This window comes from Protopterus annectens, chromosome 14.part0, assembly GCF_019279795.1.
Source record: "Protopterus annectens isolate FY-2018-M chromosome 14.part0, PAN1.0, whole genome shotgun sequence".
NCBI classification, from domain to species: Eukaryota; Metazoa; Chordata; order Ceratodontiformes; family Protopteridae; genus Protopterus; species Protopterus annectens.
The window spans coordinates 342554075-342569588 of NC_056748.1; the positions used below are offsets into that span (position 1 = coordinate 342554075).

Consider the following 15514-nt stretch of genomic DNA (forward strand, 5'->3'; position numbering starts at 1 on the left):
CTCCCCCTGGAGACCACATCCATTTGTAATGAATAATAAATGTATGTGGATTAGCCCATGTTGCAGCTGTGCACATTTCTGAAATGGAAGCTTTGGAATGAAAAACAGCCAACATTTCCATAGATCTGGTAGAATGTGCCTTGACAGGCATAGGGAGCTTCATCTTAAGTTTCACATAAATGAAAGAGATGCAGTTGCTTAACCACTTGGACAGAGTCACCTTGGATACTGGTTTGCCCAAAGCTGCACTAGCAAAGGATATAAATAACTGCGCTGATCATCTAAATTGCTTAGTTCTATCATTACAGAAGCATAATTGCCTGTGAACATACAGAAAATGCAAGTTGTACTCGCCTTTATTTAAAAAATTTAGAAAGAATACAGGCAAGTCTATGGACTGGTTAATATTGGTCTCTGATATCACTTTAGGAAGGAAAGTACGGTTCATACTGAGTGACACTCTGTCCTTATGGAAAACTAAATAAGGAGGTTTAGAACTTAAAGCCTGTAATTCGGAGACTCCCTTCACTGAAGTGACAGCTACAAGAAATAAGGTCTTCCAAGAAAGGAATTTTAAATCACAAGTCACTGTAGGTTCAAATGGAGGTGAAGTAAGTGACTGTAACACATGAGTCAGGTCCAATGGCGAAAGAGGGTCTTTGAAAGGGGCTTCAAGCGGATTGTGCCCTTAGAAAAACCTTACAAAGTCTGTGAGAAATTAAGGGTGGATCGTTGATACCGTTATGGAAAACTGAAATTGCTGCTAAAATAACCTTGATAGTAGAGGCAGAAGCCCCTTTACTAAAGAGGGCAGCTGGAAACTCTAGAACTTTCCCTACTGCAGCCGAAAAGGGATCCAGACCATTGCAGAGGCCCAAACAGAAAATCTCTTCCATTTACTAAGATAGAGACTCCTGGTGGATGGTTTACGGGAAGCCAACAAAATGCATTGTAGAGGGGAAGGAACACCCTTATGCCTGGGGACTACTGGAATTGGAGAAACCAAGCAGTCCACTTAAGAGTCTGAAGACTGGGGTGCACTAGTCCCTGAGGGTGAGACAAGACATTTAAAACTGGGTCCAGAGTCCACGGGCAGTGTAGTAGATGAAACCAGAGAAAGGCAAACCATTCCTGTCAAACCCAGTAAGGAGCAATGAGGATCACTTTGCTTCTCAACAAAGTTGCTTTCTTGAGAAAAAGAGGGGTCAGAGGAAAGGGGGGAAAGGCATTAAGGAGACCTAGGGTCCAATCATGGAGAAGAGCGTCCCTGGAGACTCCCCTGAGGGGGAATCAGGGCAAAGTAGCTTCTGCACTTCTTGTTCAGGTGTAAGACCAACAGGTCACAGCAAGGCTGGCCCCAGCATAGAAAGATCTCCTTCGCTACTTGAATTCAGAGACCACTTGTGAGGCATGAGGATGCATCTGCATAATTTGTCTGCAATCACGTTTGAACTCCCCGGGATGGTGTGTTACTATCAGAAAGCGACTGGAAGTTATAGCGTATTAACAACGACCCCAGTGATTGCCAAAACGAAAATAAAAGTAGTAAAATCACTGTGTTGCAGCCAGAACTCACCACAACTTTTCACAAGTATCAAACGTTTTATTAGACCATAAAAATGTTAAAAAGTATTCATTAAGCACTTTCATCCCCTCAGAATGGGGACTTCATCAGAATACATGCCTTCTATAAAATCCTACATATATAGCCCAATGTGTTACATCACAACTACACAAATACATTTAAAGACACAATCACAGTGTTTAAGAAAATACATACTTAAAAACATTTATAAACATGCATACTATGTTTAATGCATTTAAAATGAATCTTTTCTACTTAATGAAAATTCTAACATAACATTTTATCCCTAGCTCTCTTAATTAACGGGTTTTATAGAAATAACTTAATTTAACCCAAAACCCTGCCCTGCCTGCAGCTTGAGACCTGCCACTTAACTTCTTTTTCTTCAATTAGATTTCTGTAATCCCCCTTCTAGGGTTAACTAGCACTTTCTCTAAAATCCAAAAATGGAACCCCTGAAAGTTCCCACAAACTAAAGAGTGCCTATACAGTGCGTTATTGTTATTATTTGCAGATATCTGATATGTGTGTTCATATATCCTGTTTCGTAATTGCCTTTCAGTTTTGAAAACATAATATGCTGGACACCCCTAACACAATGTGAGGTAAATATAAGTATACAGCTCAGCAAGCTCCTGCCTGGTGCCCTGCAAAGTTCTACAGCAGCAGAGACAAAATAGAGACTTTGGAGTGATTAAGTATAATTTTTCTGCATTTTTTTGCTGCCTTTAGCTAATTCCACCTAAAAACAACAATTCTTTAGAGTTTATGTGATTTAAAAAGCTTGTTTCAGCTACATATTGTACTTATTTTACTGCCTGCTCTTTAATAAAGTCATTTTTGTGTTTATATTACCCGTTTAACTGTTGTAGGCTACACACTCAAGTGTGATAGCCATTTCTGTGCATTTAAAGTGTTTTTTTTTTATTGTATCTGCTTTATTTTCTGAAAAAAAAAATACTTGTTTTCCTGCCTTTCTAAGCTAGTATAGTCCAGTTTTCAGGTTACTGCTGAATTCAGGGCTGTGTTACAAATTTCTGTGTTTACCCATACCTTACTTGGATAGAAGGAAGTTTCTTTGTTCACCTGTGAGAGAGGGGAGCTTTGAGCAGCCTATCTGTCCCTGGAGGAGTGGGTTTCTGCCCAGAAATTTGTAGTTTATTGGTCATTTTGGGCTAATTTCTCTCTCTCTCATTTCCCTGCTATAAAACCCATACTTGTGAGGTTTTTGCTCTTGTATACAGCTCAGCAAGCTCCTGCCTGGTGCCCTGCAGAGTTCTACAGCAGTAAAGAGACAGAAGAGAGACTTTGGAGTGATTAAGTATCATTTTTCTGCATTTTCTTGTTGCCTTTAGCTAATTCTGCCTAAAACGCTGATTTTTTTGAGAGTTTCTGTGATTTAAAAAGCTTGTTTCAGCTACATATTTTACTTATTCTACTGCCTTCACTTAAAGTTGTTTTTGTGTTTAAATTACCTGTTTAACTGTTGCAGGCTACACACTCAAGTGGGATAGCCATTTCTATGCATTTAAAGTATTTTTTTGACTGTATCGCTTTATTTTCTGAAAAAAATATACTTGTTTTCCCGCTTTTCTAAGCTAGTATAGTCCAGCTTTCAGGTTAGTGCTGAATTCAGGGCTGTGTTATAAGTTTCTGGGTTTGCCTATACCTTACTTGGATAGAAGGAAGTTTCTCTGTTCACCTGAGAGAGAAGGGAGCTTTGAGCAGCCATTCTATCCCTGGAAGAGTGGTTTCTGCACAGAAATTAGTAGTTTATTGGCCATTGTTGGCTAATTTCTATCTCTTTTATTTCCCTGCTATAAAACCCGCATTTGCGCTGTTTTGCACACCGGGCAGCACCGGTTAGCTAGGGTATAACTATTCATGGCTCCACAAAGTCTACTCTTCAATTTTTCCCTTGAAACTAGACAAACTTTCAACTTAAGCACTCAAACCATTCATTTCTCAGCCTGCCACTTGCTCTAAACTCATAGCAAGCACTAATAAACCTTAGCACTAGACCACCCTATACTGTAGATAAGGACAAGGCTCTCTATTCCACCTTACCAGCCAATCAGTAAAACAGTTCACTGTACCTATCCAGGCATGTCCAAAGGGCAGTTTTAGGTGTACTCTCCAGTCCAACTGGTGAATCTGGGCATTCTAAGGCAGTGTTACAACTGCCTCATGTACACAGACAACCCTCTCCTCCTATCACCGAACACTAACACATGCGAGAGATGCAATTATACAGCCAAACTGGAGGCTAAGCACTCTTAACCCAAGACTGGACCAGACAGTCAAGAGGAGAAGGGAACTACTTGCATCACACCACCAGTCTCACATAGACCTATGAAACCAGCACTGGCAAAAAACACACATAAATACAAAAAAACATACTTGGAGGCTCTAAATAAATATCTGCAAAAGCAACAGAGATCTCCAAAGCAGACACCCAAGCAACCTCCACCCCCCAACACAAACCATGAAATACACATTTCACAAAACCAGTGTGCCATGCAATCACAGCCCTTAAGGCAAAATAACATACCTAACACACTAGTAATAGGTGACTCTATAGTCAGGCACACTGATGTCCCACTCACTAGGCTGAACAAGGAGAAGGTTACTGTTAGCTGCCTGTCGGGGGCCAGGATCCGCCACATGACACAAGCACTCAAGACACTCCAGAACAAGTACAAATATGACTCTGTCATTGTCCATGTTGGTGTGAATGACCTGAGCCGTACCTCCCCTGGAATACATGAAAAGAGACATGAAAGAGCTCTCTGATCAAGTAGCCCAGGCCGGTATGACCTTGACCATGAGTAGCATCCTGCCCTCACCAAGAATGATACCACTGTATAAAGAAAAAATTATCAACAAATAACTGAGGGCAATGCCGCACAATGCCAGAAGTCTAAACCTCAAAATGCATGCACTCGAGGCACTCCTCAGTATGGAGAAAATAGATATATGTGCAGTAACAGAAACCTGGTTTAAGGCTCCAGCCAGCAACCTGGCACTGCCAGGCTACAACTCATACCATACATTTCGGCTACAAAACCCGGACAGAAATACAAAAGGCGGGGGCATATACATATTCACCAAGGATACCCATACCTCCAGGTTAGTAGCACAGCAGGATGCTTCAGAGATCATCATCGTGCAACTAACAATGGGCAAAACTGCAATTCAAATTGTAGCTTGCTACAGATCATCCACCATGTCCAAGGACACCCATTCCGCATTTCTGGAAACACTGGGAAACATAAAGGTCCTACCAAACACCCTGATATTGGGTGATTTCAATTACCCAAACATTAACTGGGAGAACTACTCAAGTACTATCTCCCTTGCCCAACATTTCCTAGAATTTATAAACTCAAATGCCCTGGATCAACTGGTAAACACCTCCATATGACAACGTATTGGACCCGGTCATCACCAAACTGGGCGACCGGTGCTCCACACCGGAGTTCATCCCCTCGCTGGTTAGATCTGACCATAAACTAATCACTCTGAATATCCACATTCTGCCCCCACCCCGGGTCAAAGAAACCACCGTGAAAAACTTTTCAAAAGCAAACTTCACGTTACTTAAGACCGAGGTGGAAAGTTTCAAAGCCCCCATGCTAAAGGATAACGTTGCCCAAGCTGCTAAATCCTTTACTAATGCACTCTACAAGCACCTACGAGAATGCATGGATCATGCTTATCCCAAGCAAAACCAAGACTCGCTCCTCCAAGAAAGGGAAATCAGTCTGGTGGACCCCTGCCATAAACAAGCTGTACAATAGAAGGAGGAAACTAGTACAGAAAAGAGTAAAAAGGTAAGACATCCCTGATCAGTATCAACAAGAAACTACGATCCCTCATAAAATCATCCAGGGCTAGTTTCGAAAGGAACATTGCCAAGGACTCCAAAGATAACCACAAGGCATTCTTTAGCTATGTCAAGAATCTAAGTGGCAGTTCTCAGATCTGCTCGGAGTTAGTGCAGAATGGCACAGAATACACTGAACCGACTGATACTGCCAACATCCTGGCAGACAGGTTCAGTGCAAACTTCACCCTCCTCTCACCCCCAAAAGGGCCCATAACCATACCAGAAGAATGTAGTGCCCTTAAAATCACAGACACTCAGGTTAAAACAGCCCTTTCCAAAGCCAAAAACACAGCATCAATGGGACCGGACGGTGTCCCAGGCTCCATCCTGCATGAACTCAAAGATGAACTAAACCCTCACCTAAACACACTGTTCAAAACTCAGCCTCGCCACAGGCTACATGACCATAGAGTGGCACACAGCAACGGTTATTCTGCTCCACAAAGGTGGAGCCACAACAGACCCCAGGAACTATCGCCCTATAAGCCTGACTAGCTTGGTCTGCAAGGCTATGGAGTGTATCATCATGGATCTCATTAACAGAGACATTGGGAACCTCCAAACACTGGACCCTACCCAGTTCGGCTTTGTTAAGGGTAGATCATGCCTCCTAAACCTGGTGGACTTCTTTGAGACAGTTACCAAGGCTACAGACAAGGGAAAGGTGGTCCACACAGCCTACCTAGACCTCGCAAAGGCCATTGACACCATTCCCCATTCTGGTAATATAGAAAAGCTCACCAGCCTGAACATAAACCCCTACATTACGAGATGGGTTGCCAACTGGCTCACGGACAGAACCCACACAGTAAGAGTTGCGGTAGCTAGGTCTGACTCTAAACCGGTTACAAGTGGCATTCCCCAGGACTCAGTCCTAGGACCCCTCCTGTTCGGCATATACATTTTAGAGCTACAGGCAAGCACAGGAGATCTATGGCTGACCAAGTTCGCAGACGACTGCAAACTAGGGGTTATAACTGACTCTCCGGCTGACACAGACATCCTCCAAAAGTGTCTCACTGAGACAGATACCTGATGTCAAAACTATGGCCTCAAGCTAAATGCCAAAAAGTGCATAGTCATCCCCTTTGTAAAAAACAAAGTACCCACAAACTACCACATAGGTGGTAGCCCCCTAAATACAGAAGATGTAATAAGGGATCTGAGGACCCAAATAGATAATAATCTCTCCTTTGATAATCACATTGCCAAAGTGGTTAGAAAATCCTTCTATGTGGCCCACCTAATCACAAAAGGGTCTGCATCCAGATCAAAAGAGGTCATTGTGCCCCTCTACGCATCACTCATCAGACCTATCACAGAGTACAATGCCCCATTTGGGATGTACCTTACAAGACACCTGCAACAGCTGGAAAGACCACAGAAGTACCTCACCAAGAGGATCACTGGCCTCAAACAGATGCCCTATGCAGCTGGAATGAAAAAACTCCAGCTGTACTCGGTTGCATACCACCTATTCAGAGGTGATGGGCAAGCTCCACCTAAAGAAAACCACATCCCCCTCCAGTTACATGCTCTGGGGAACTAAATCTCACCACAACAATAAATAGGGTGTGTTGGAAGGATAGATTCCTGTCCCAGAGACTTCCCATGCTCTGGAACAAGATTCCAATCTACATTAGGCAGAGTTCCTTGCTAACACTGTTCAAGAGAAACCTTGACGAGTGGATGGGAAACGGAAAGTTTACCCCGCGGATCACTTCAATGGCTCTGCTGGACAGAGGTACAGGGAACTAATCTAACACAATTCTGGCTAGGCTTATAAATGCCTTCGGGCAGATAGCCTAGTACCTACCTATGAACCTATAAATAACACCTAGACTTTGACAATTACCCTTAACAAATTCAACTTTTGATTTCAGGGAATTTTCTAAAACAACCATTTTACAATCTACTATATAACAACATTGTGAACAGGATCCACATTTTGTAGTACCATCATGCTTGTTAACTTGTGTGTTCTTCACCCGTTCAAAACTTTCTTTAATATTTACCCCAGTTTTATATACATAGGTAGGTCTCTCTCCTACCACCCCTTTCAAATCTGGGTTCTCCCTGAGAATGGCCCAGTTCTTTTCCATGATATCTTTCACTTTCCCTACCTTTCCCCAGTAGGGCAGAATCATAGTACTTTCAAAAATTTTTTGTCCCTGAACTGAATCTCTTACCATGTTAAAATTTCTTAACAAGGGTTTAAATCTTTTACCCCATTCCATTCTAACATAATTCACATTTTCCTGAACCCTACCCCGTGGCTATCCTCTTTCATAAAACATTTCAGCAACTTTCTGTAGTTCATTCTCAAGGTCACCAGCCAATGATGTCATTCTAGCAATCCTTACTATCTGGCCTTTCAAAATACTGGCCTTTTGTTGTGGGGGATGACTACTCATATATTCAGTGTAAGAGTTGCTGAATGTGGGTTTTCTGTATATTTTAGATGTAAATCCACATGGGGTTTTGAATATCTCAGTATCAAGATAACGAATTGTCAAGGGGTTACTAGTGTGAGTGAATTTTAAAAAACTAGTAGTGGAATTTCAAGTACATGATAAATTCCTCCATTCTATCTATGGAACTATTCCACAGAATAAAAATGCTGTGCCATGAAATTGTAAGGAATGGGATAGTCAGTACATATAGGGGTTATCACATTTATAATTACTCAGGAATAACCCTAACTATGGAGCATTTTTTGTTGTTTATGAAGGGGTTGAAATACGTGCCAGCAAGAGGTTTTGACTACACAGACACAATTTTGGAGTTGAAAGTATACATGAGAAAATTGAATTTACCTTTCTTGTTTAGGGACCAAGGCAAACATGTCAATCATAATAGGAATAAAGAAATTAAAAGCAAGAGTGTGTACAACCCACCACTGGATTCCATCCTTAATGTTTTTGAGAAGGCTGTGACTGAGGATTTATATGCGTTAAAAGAAAAAGAGTTTTTTTATACAGGAATCTTAGTGGAGAAGAAATAAGATTACTAGAACAGCTCAGAAAGAACAGGACAATTAGAATTATGCGTCCTGATAAAGAGGGTGGGATGGTAATTTTTGATGCTTTACATTATTCCCAAAAAATCGTAGAGATTTTATATGACACTAATGTATACACCCACACTTCACTTAATGAAGTAAATATTAGTTATCGGAGAATAGATTACTATTTGGAAGAATACCTTTTGGATGAGTGTATTACACCTGAAATCTACAGCTTTTTGAAAGTTAAGAACCCTACAGTGGCTACCATTTTCGGAATTCCGAAAACTCACAAGGGGTTAAGTAATTTAACATATTGGCCAATAGTTGCAGAACAGGGGTCAAAAACTTACCCATTTGGTGTCACCATAGACTTTTGGTTAAAACAAGTTGTGAATAAAGCAGAGCACTTAGTAAAAGATTCATGGGACTTTCTGGGTAGAATAAGGGAAGAGCTTTGAGAATAATTTGATTTTTCTGACCATCGATGTAGTGGATTTTTTCACCTGCATTCCTAGAGAGGAAGGGTTAGACATGTTTGCTAACTGTTTAAATAAAATGTCAGGTTTCTCTAGTGAGAAAGTGAATTTAATAGTAGACTTTATGGGGTTAGTTTTAGATTAGAATTATATATATTTTGAAGGAGAATATGTCAAACAAAATAAAGGTGTTGCTATGGGAGCCTCATGTGCTCCCATATTTGCAAACTTGGTCCTTCTTGATTGGGAATTAAACAAAGTCTTTAATTGTGAGTATTTTCAAAATGTCAAGTTATACTTAAGATTTTTGGACATTTTTATTCTGTGGAATAGTTCCATAGATAGAATGGAGGAATTTATCGTGTACTTGAAATTCTGCTACTAGTTTTTTAAAATTCACTCATACTAGTAACCCCTTGACAATTAGTTATCGTGATACTCAGATATTCAAAACCCCATGTGGATTTACATCTAAAATATACAGAAAACCCACATTCAGCAACTCTTATCTTGAATATACGAGTAGTCATCCCTCACACCAAAAGGCCAGTATTGTGAAAGGCCAGATGGTAAGGGTTGCTAGAATGACATCATCGGCTGGTGACCTTGAGAATGAACTACAGAAAGTTGCTGAAATGTTTTATGAAAGAGGATAGCCCATGGGGTAGGGTTCAGGAAAATGTGAATTATGTTAGAATGGAATGGGGTAAAAGATTTAAACCCTTGTTAGGAAATTTTAACATGGTAAGAGATTCAGTTCAGAGACAAACAAATTGTGAAAGACCTGATTCTGCCCTACTGGGGAAAGGTAGGGAAAGTGAAGGATATCATGGAAAAGAGGTGGGTCATTCTCAGGGGGAACCCAGATGTGAAAGGGGTGGTAGGAGAGAGACCTACCTATGTATATAAAACTGGGGTAAATATTAAAGAAAGTTTTGAAAGGGTGAAGAACACACAAGTTAACAAGCATGATGGTTCTACAAAATGTGGATCCTGTTCACAATGTTGTTATATAGTAGATTGTAAAATGGTTGTTTTAGAAAACACCCTGAAATCAAAAGTTGAATTTGTTAAGGGTAATTGTCAAACTCAAGGTGTTATTTACCTCGCATTATGTAAGGGGTATCCAGCATATTATGTTGGCAAAACCGAAAGGCAATTACGAAACAGGATATATGAACACATATATCCGATATCCACAAAGAATAGCAACAACGCACTGTGTAGGCACTCTTTAGTTTGTGGGAACTTTTAGGAGTTCCATTTTGGGACTTTAGAGGAAATGCTAGTTAACCCATGAGGGGGGATTACAGAAATCTAATTGGTGAAAAAGAAGTTAAGTGGCAGATCAAGCTGCAGGCAGGGCAGGGTTTTGGGTTAAATGAAGTTATTTCTGTAAAACCCCTGTTAAGAGAGCTAGGGATAAAATGTTATGTTAGAATTTTCATTAAGTAGGAAAGATTCATTCTAAATGCATTAAACATGGTATACATGTTTATAAATGTTTTTTAAGAATCTATTTTCTTAAACACTGCGATTGTGTGTTTAAATGTATTCATGTAGTTGTGATGTCACTAACACATTGGGCTATATATGTAGGACTTTACAGAAGGCATGTATTCTGATGAAGTCCCCGTTCTGAGGGGATGAAAGCGCTTAATGAATACTTTTTAACATTTTTATGGTCTAATAAAACTTTTGATACTTGTGAAAAGTTGTGGTAAGTTATGGCTGCAACACAGTGATTTTACTACTTTTATTTTAGTTGTAGCGTATTGCCACAGTCAAAGAGCTTCTCGACAAAATAGGTAGGACTTGGTTCCCTCTTGTTTGTTTATATACCAGACTACTGACATGTTGTTCGACTGTACAGCCATCATCCCTTGAGGTAAGGAAGATTAAAATGCTTGCAACACCAAGTGCCTTGGACTGTCTTCCTGAGATAATCCCCCCACCCCATCTGGGAAGCATCTGTCGCCACTATGGCCTTGGGCTGAGTAGGAAAAAGGGACAGCCTAGAAGAATCTCCTCTGAGTGCTTCCCCCAGGATAGGTTGTTCTTGCATTAACTGGATATGAAAATTAAATGGTTCATGGGGTGAGTTAGAATAGTCCATTGATTCGCAAGTAATCACTGGAGACGTCTCATGTGAAATATTGCCAATGGGACCAGTGTGATCGTTGCTGCCATGGAACCCAATGCCTGCAGAATTAGGTAAGCAAGAATTCTGAGTGAAGAAGAGGGAGGACCTGTGACTGAAGTTTCTGTAATCTGTGTAGTGTAAGCAATGCTATGCAAGAAACAGTGTTGAGGTGAGCTCCGATAAATTCCATGTTCTGACAAAGGACCAGCTGAGATTTTGCCAGGTTTACTGTGATACCTAACTGAATGGCAAGTTTCAGAATATAGTTCGTAGTCTGCAGAAGTAGATGTCTGGTAGGAGTGGTGAGCAGCCAGTCATCTTAGCAAGGAAGCACTTAGAATCCGTGCAGCCTCAAATGTGCTGAGACTGCTGCCATACATTTGGTGAACACACTGGGGGCTGAGGAGAGGCCAAAGGGCAGCACTCTGAATTAGAAATGACTGGCTCCTATTCGGAAGCGGAGAAACTTTCTCAAGGGTTTGTCCACTTTTATGTGATAATACGAGTGTTGAAAGTTGATAGACCACATCCAATCTTTTTTCTCTAAGAAGGGCAGAATTGACTAATCCGTGACCATCTGGAATTTTGCTTGTTGGACAAATTTGTTTAGAATGCTAAGATCCAAAACTGGTCTCCAGTCCCCTATTTTCTTTGGCAGTAAAAAGAATCTTGAGTAAAAAATGGATCCTAACTGGTCTGGTGGGATTTCTTAGATGACTCTTTTCTAGCAGCTTTTGCTCTTCTATTGCTGCTTTAATTCTGACTGGGTGGAACATTGGGGAGTCTTGCTGGGGTTTTTGGGTAAAGGGTGAAGGGAATTAGATAACCTCTGGAAATTATTCTTAGCACACAGATTCCCCTGACTGCTTCCAGAGGTAAGCATTCAGGCCTCCCTTCAGGAGTGCTGATAGGGTTAATCAGAGAACGTGTCCCTGGAACCCTGATTTTGCAGACTACCCTTGCTTCTAAGATTGAGTCTCCACTGTAACTCCCCCTCTGCCCTGAGGGAAGTCCGAATCACGTGTGTCCTGGAAAGGCTTCTGGGATTTCTTGAACCACATCTTACCACTCCTTTGATTCCTGGAATAGGATCATTGAGGAGTGGAAAAATGTACGCCCACTGCAGACAAAGTCTTTTCATCCTTTTCACACCTGGACAGAGTTTCCTTTACTTTGGGACCAAACAAAGAGGATCCATCAAAGGGAGCACTGCTGAAGGAAGACGTAAATGGTTCCACAAACTCACACAGGTAGATCCAAGCGTGTCTTCGAATGGCAACACCTGAAGCTGCTGACCTTGTCTCCCCTTCAGCAGCATGTGCAATGAGCCGCATGGACGAGATCGAAATAGACTCTGGGGTAGCTAGCTGGGAGGCTACCTTTTCTTGGACCCACTCAGCAACTGCTCCCCCACCAAGGTATCTGACAGCTCCTTGACAAGATTCCTTTTGTGCCTTGTGAAGTGTGCCAAAAAATTCAAGGACCTGATTGAAAAGGTTGCTTTCCTAATCTATCCATCGCCCTGAACTCCTGGTTCGGGAAATGGACAACAGAACTTTCCTCAGCTAGTTCTTTTTTAGTCTCAGCCGCTACCACCATGGCATCTACTACTAAGCCCTTAGCTCAATGCAGTTGGTCTTCTGGAACAGTAAGGATTTTGTCAGGCCTCTGGGGGACTGGTTCCACAGAATCAGGAGCTTTCCAAGCCCGCTGATCAATAAGTTTAATTAGATCGTCAGTGGGCGGGGTCACCCAGGAGGTAGATGGGCACACACCAAGGCCTGCAAGTACACAGATTCCTGTGAAGATAGGGTTTTGGATTTTCGATCACCCCTCTGTTTTAGGATCCCCAAAATGTCTCCAAAGGAGATGTCTTCCAGGGGTGACCGTGGGGAACCCTCCCCTTCAGTGAAATCCATGTCCTCTGTGATGGATTCTTCAGGAGAATCAAGGTGTTTCCTCTTACACAATCTCTTCCGAGGGGGCTCTTCAGTGGGAACATCTGAAGAGGGCGTGCCTTTAGAAGGCAGGTCTTGCGACCATGGTGCATGCTTGTCCAGGGGGTAGAGGTTGGTGTCTGAACTGAAAAACCTGGGGTCACAGGTGAAGACTCCAATAATCCAGGAACCATGTGAGATTATGTAGTGGCTAAAGCTCTTTCCATAGCCTGAAAGGCAGAACCCCTGAGAAGGGATGGGAGCCCGGGACAGAGACAAACTTGAAACCAGGATCACACCCTGCCTCGAGAGCCCCACCTGACAAGCCAGAACTGAGGATGGGTCCCCTGCTGACGCAGCCAGAAGGGACATGGTCGGCTCTATAGAAAAACTCTGAGCCAGCTCAAATCCCCCAGGCCTGATGGTGCCAAAGGCACTGAGGGAGCCAAAGCCAGACCAGGCGCCAAAGACAAAAGTGTTGTCAGCGCCGAAGCCATTAGTACCTGGGAAGATGAAGTCAAGTGCTCTAAAGCCTGTGTTGAGGTTAGAGAAGGAGAATAAGTAGGGGTGGATGGAGAAAAACCCTCTTCACCTGAAGGGAGAGGGGCTTGAGAACAGGATGGGAGACCCTGGGCTGTCAAGATCTGATCCACCAATCTAACAATATCACTAATTTCAGCACAGTTTCCTCTACCGTGGGGGAAAGAGGCACAGAAATGGAAGTAGTGACAGTCAGCACTGACATCAGAGCCATGGTCAAGGTCAAAGCAGAGATAGCTGAACTTGGAATAGTTGTCGCAACTGGTGTAGAAGGCACCGGTGAAGTTTTCGGTGCCGGAGATTTAGACTGCTCCAAGAGCCTAGGAACCTTAACTTTCGGTTCCAAAGATGAAGCCTCGGAAATGTGTTTATGTTTTTTGACAGTCTGCACTGAATGAGAGGATTTTGATCCAGAGGCCGGAGGTGACTGGTCGGCCTTGGACAAGGTTTCTTCAAATGGGGTTTTAAGGAGCCTTTTGAGAATCGGTTTGTTTTTCCTCTCTGCCAGAGTTCTATTATGGAAACTCTGGCAGATGGAACAATCTACACTCAAACGGGGAACACCCAAACAGTAAACACAGGATTCACGGTTGTCCGAGTTTGGTATTTTCCTGCCGCATTCTACACATTGCTTAAACCTCGTAGTGGAGTATTTTGATTTTTCTGCCATATTCCTTACAAACAAATAGGAAAGCAGAAAAAGAGAGAAAAAAGAACGTTTTGAAATAAGTCCTCACTCACACAAAGGGAAAGAGGGAAAAATCTACCAGCAATGGTAGACAGACTACCAACAGTAGAGAAAGAGAGAGGGAAAGACTACCAACGGTGGTAGGGGAGAATTTACCAACAGTAATAGAAAACTACAGCACACTCGCTACGTGTAGACGAAGTAAAGGACAGAAAAGATTTAGACTTAAACAGAAGGATAATAATAATAAAACTATACTTAGCTACAAGAGAGATGGCTGACACGTCTTGTCGTAAGAGTGGCAGATGAAATCTGAGGTAATGTGGAGAGGGGCATTGTGGGTAAATAGCAGCTCACCAGATTTTTGCTGAAATGAGCTACATAACAGTCAGATCTGTTCCAAGGATTGGAACCATAACCCACAAGTCAAGAATAGATGAAGACTGACAATATCAGATCTATAGTTCCCCAAAATAAAAATTAAGGAGGGGGGATGGTGGGAGGGAAGTTGAGGAAAAGATGGAAACAATAAAAATCTATCTTTATGGTGAGTACATAACTTTTATATCTGATGTCTTTTCTGTACATTTCTTAACTGATGGGACAGAGTCTCCAACTATTTTTGTAATTGGGCAACCTCATGGAAAGATATTCCATAGCACAGCTGCACCAAAGAAGGCCCAAGATCTGGACTGAATATCCAATTTGTAATGTGAAATGAAGGTATGAACCTTGGACCAAGTACCTGCAGCACATATGTCATCAGTTGGAACACTGGAGAAAAGGGTTGTAGATGAAGCCACAGATTTGGTAGAATGAGCTTTTGGAGTAGAAGGGAGAGAAATTCCCTTTTCTTGGTAAATAATGGAAATGTACATAGTCAAGCAGTGTGAAAGGGTGACTTTGGACAGAGATTTTCCTAATTTAGCATGGGAGAAGGACACAAATAATTGATCAGATTTTCTAAAGGGCTTTGTCTGGTGTAGTTAGAAATATAAGTGGTGATGAACTTCAGATAAACTTCTACAACAGGTTTGAAGGGAGGGTCAATCAGGGTCCGCAAAACAATGATAGTATCCCATGGAGAAATTGGATCTCTAGGAGGAGGCCAAAGTAGGAAAGCACCTCAAAGAAAGGTCTTGAACAATTTAAGGGAAGCTGTGGATGTGTGATATTCCCCTATGTGGAATAAGGAATTTGCAGCTAACTGAATTTAATAGTGAAATAGCTGGCTCCACCTTGAAAAAAA

At 41.9% G+C, this 15514-nt stretch overlaps 1 protein-coding gene across 1 annotated transcript in view; it reads right to left on the reverse strand.

Annotated features, from left to right (window-relative positions):
- Window positions 1–15514, reverse strand: part of WDR11 (WD repeat domain 11) — a 2002440-nt gene that overhangs the window by 1216496 nt on the left and 770430 nt on the right. The window lies entirely within an intron of this gene.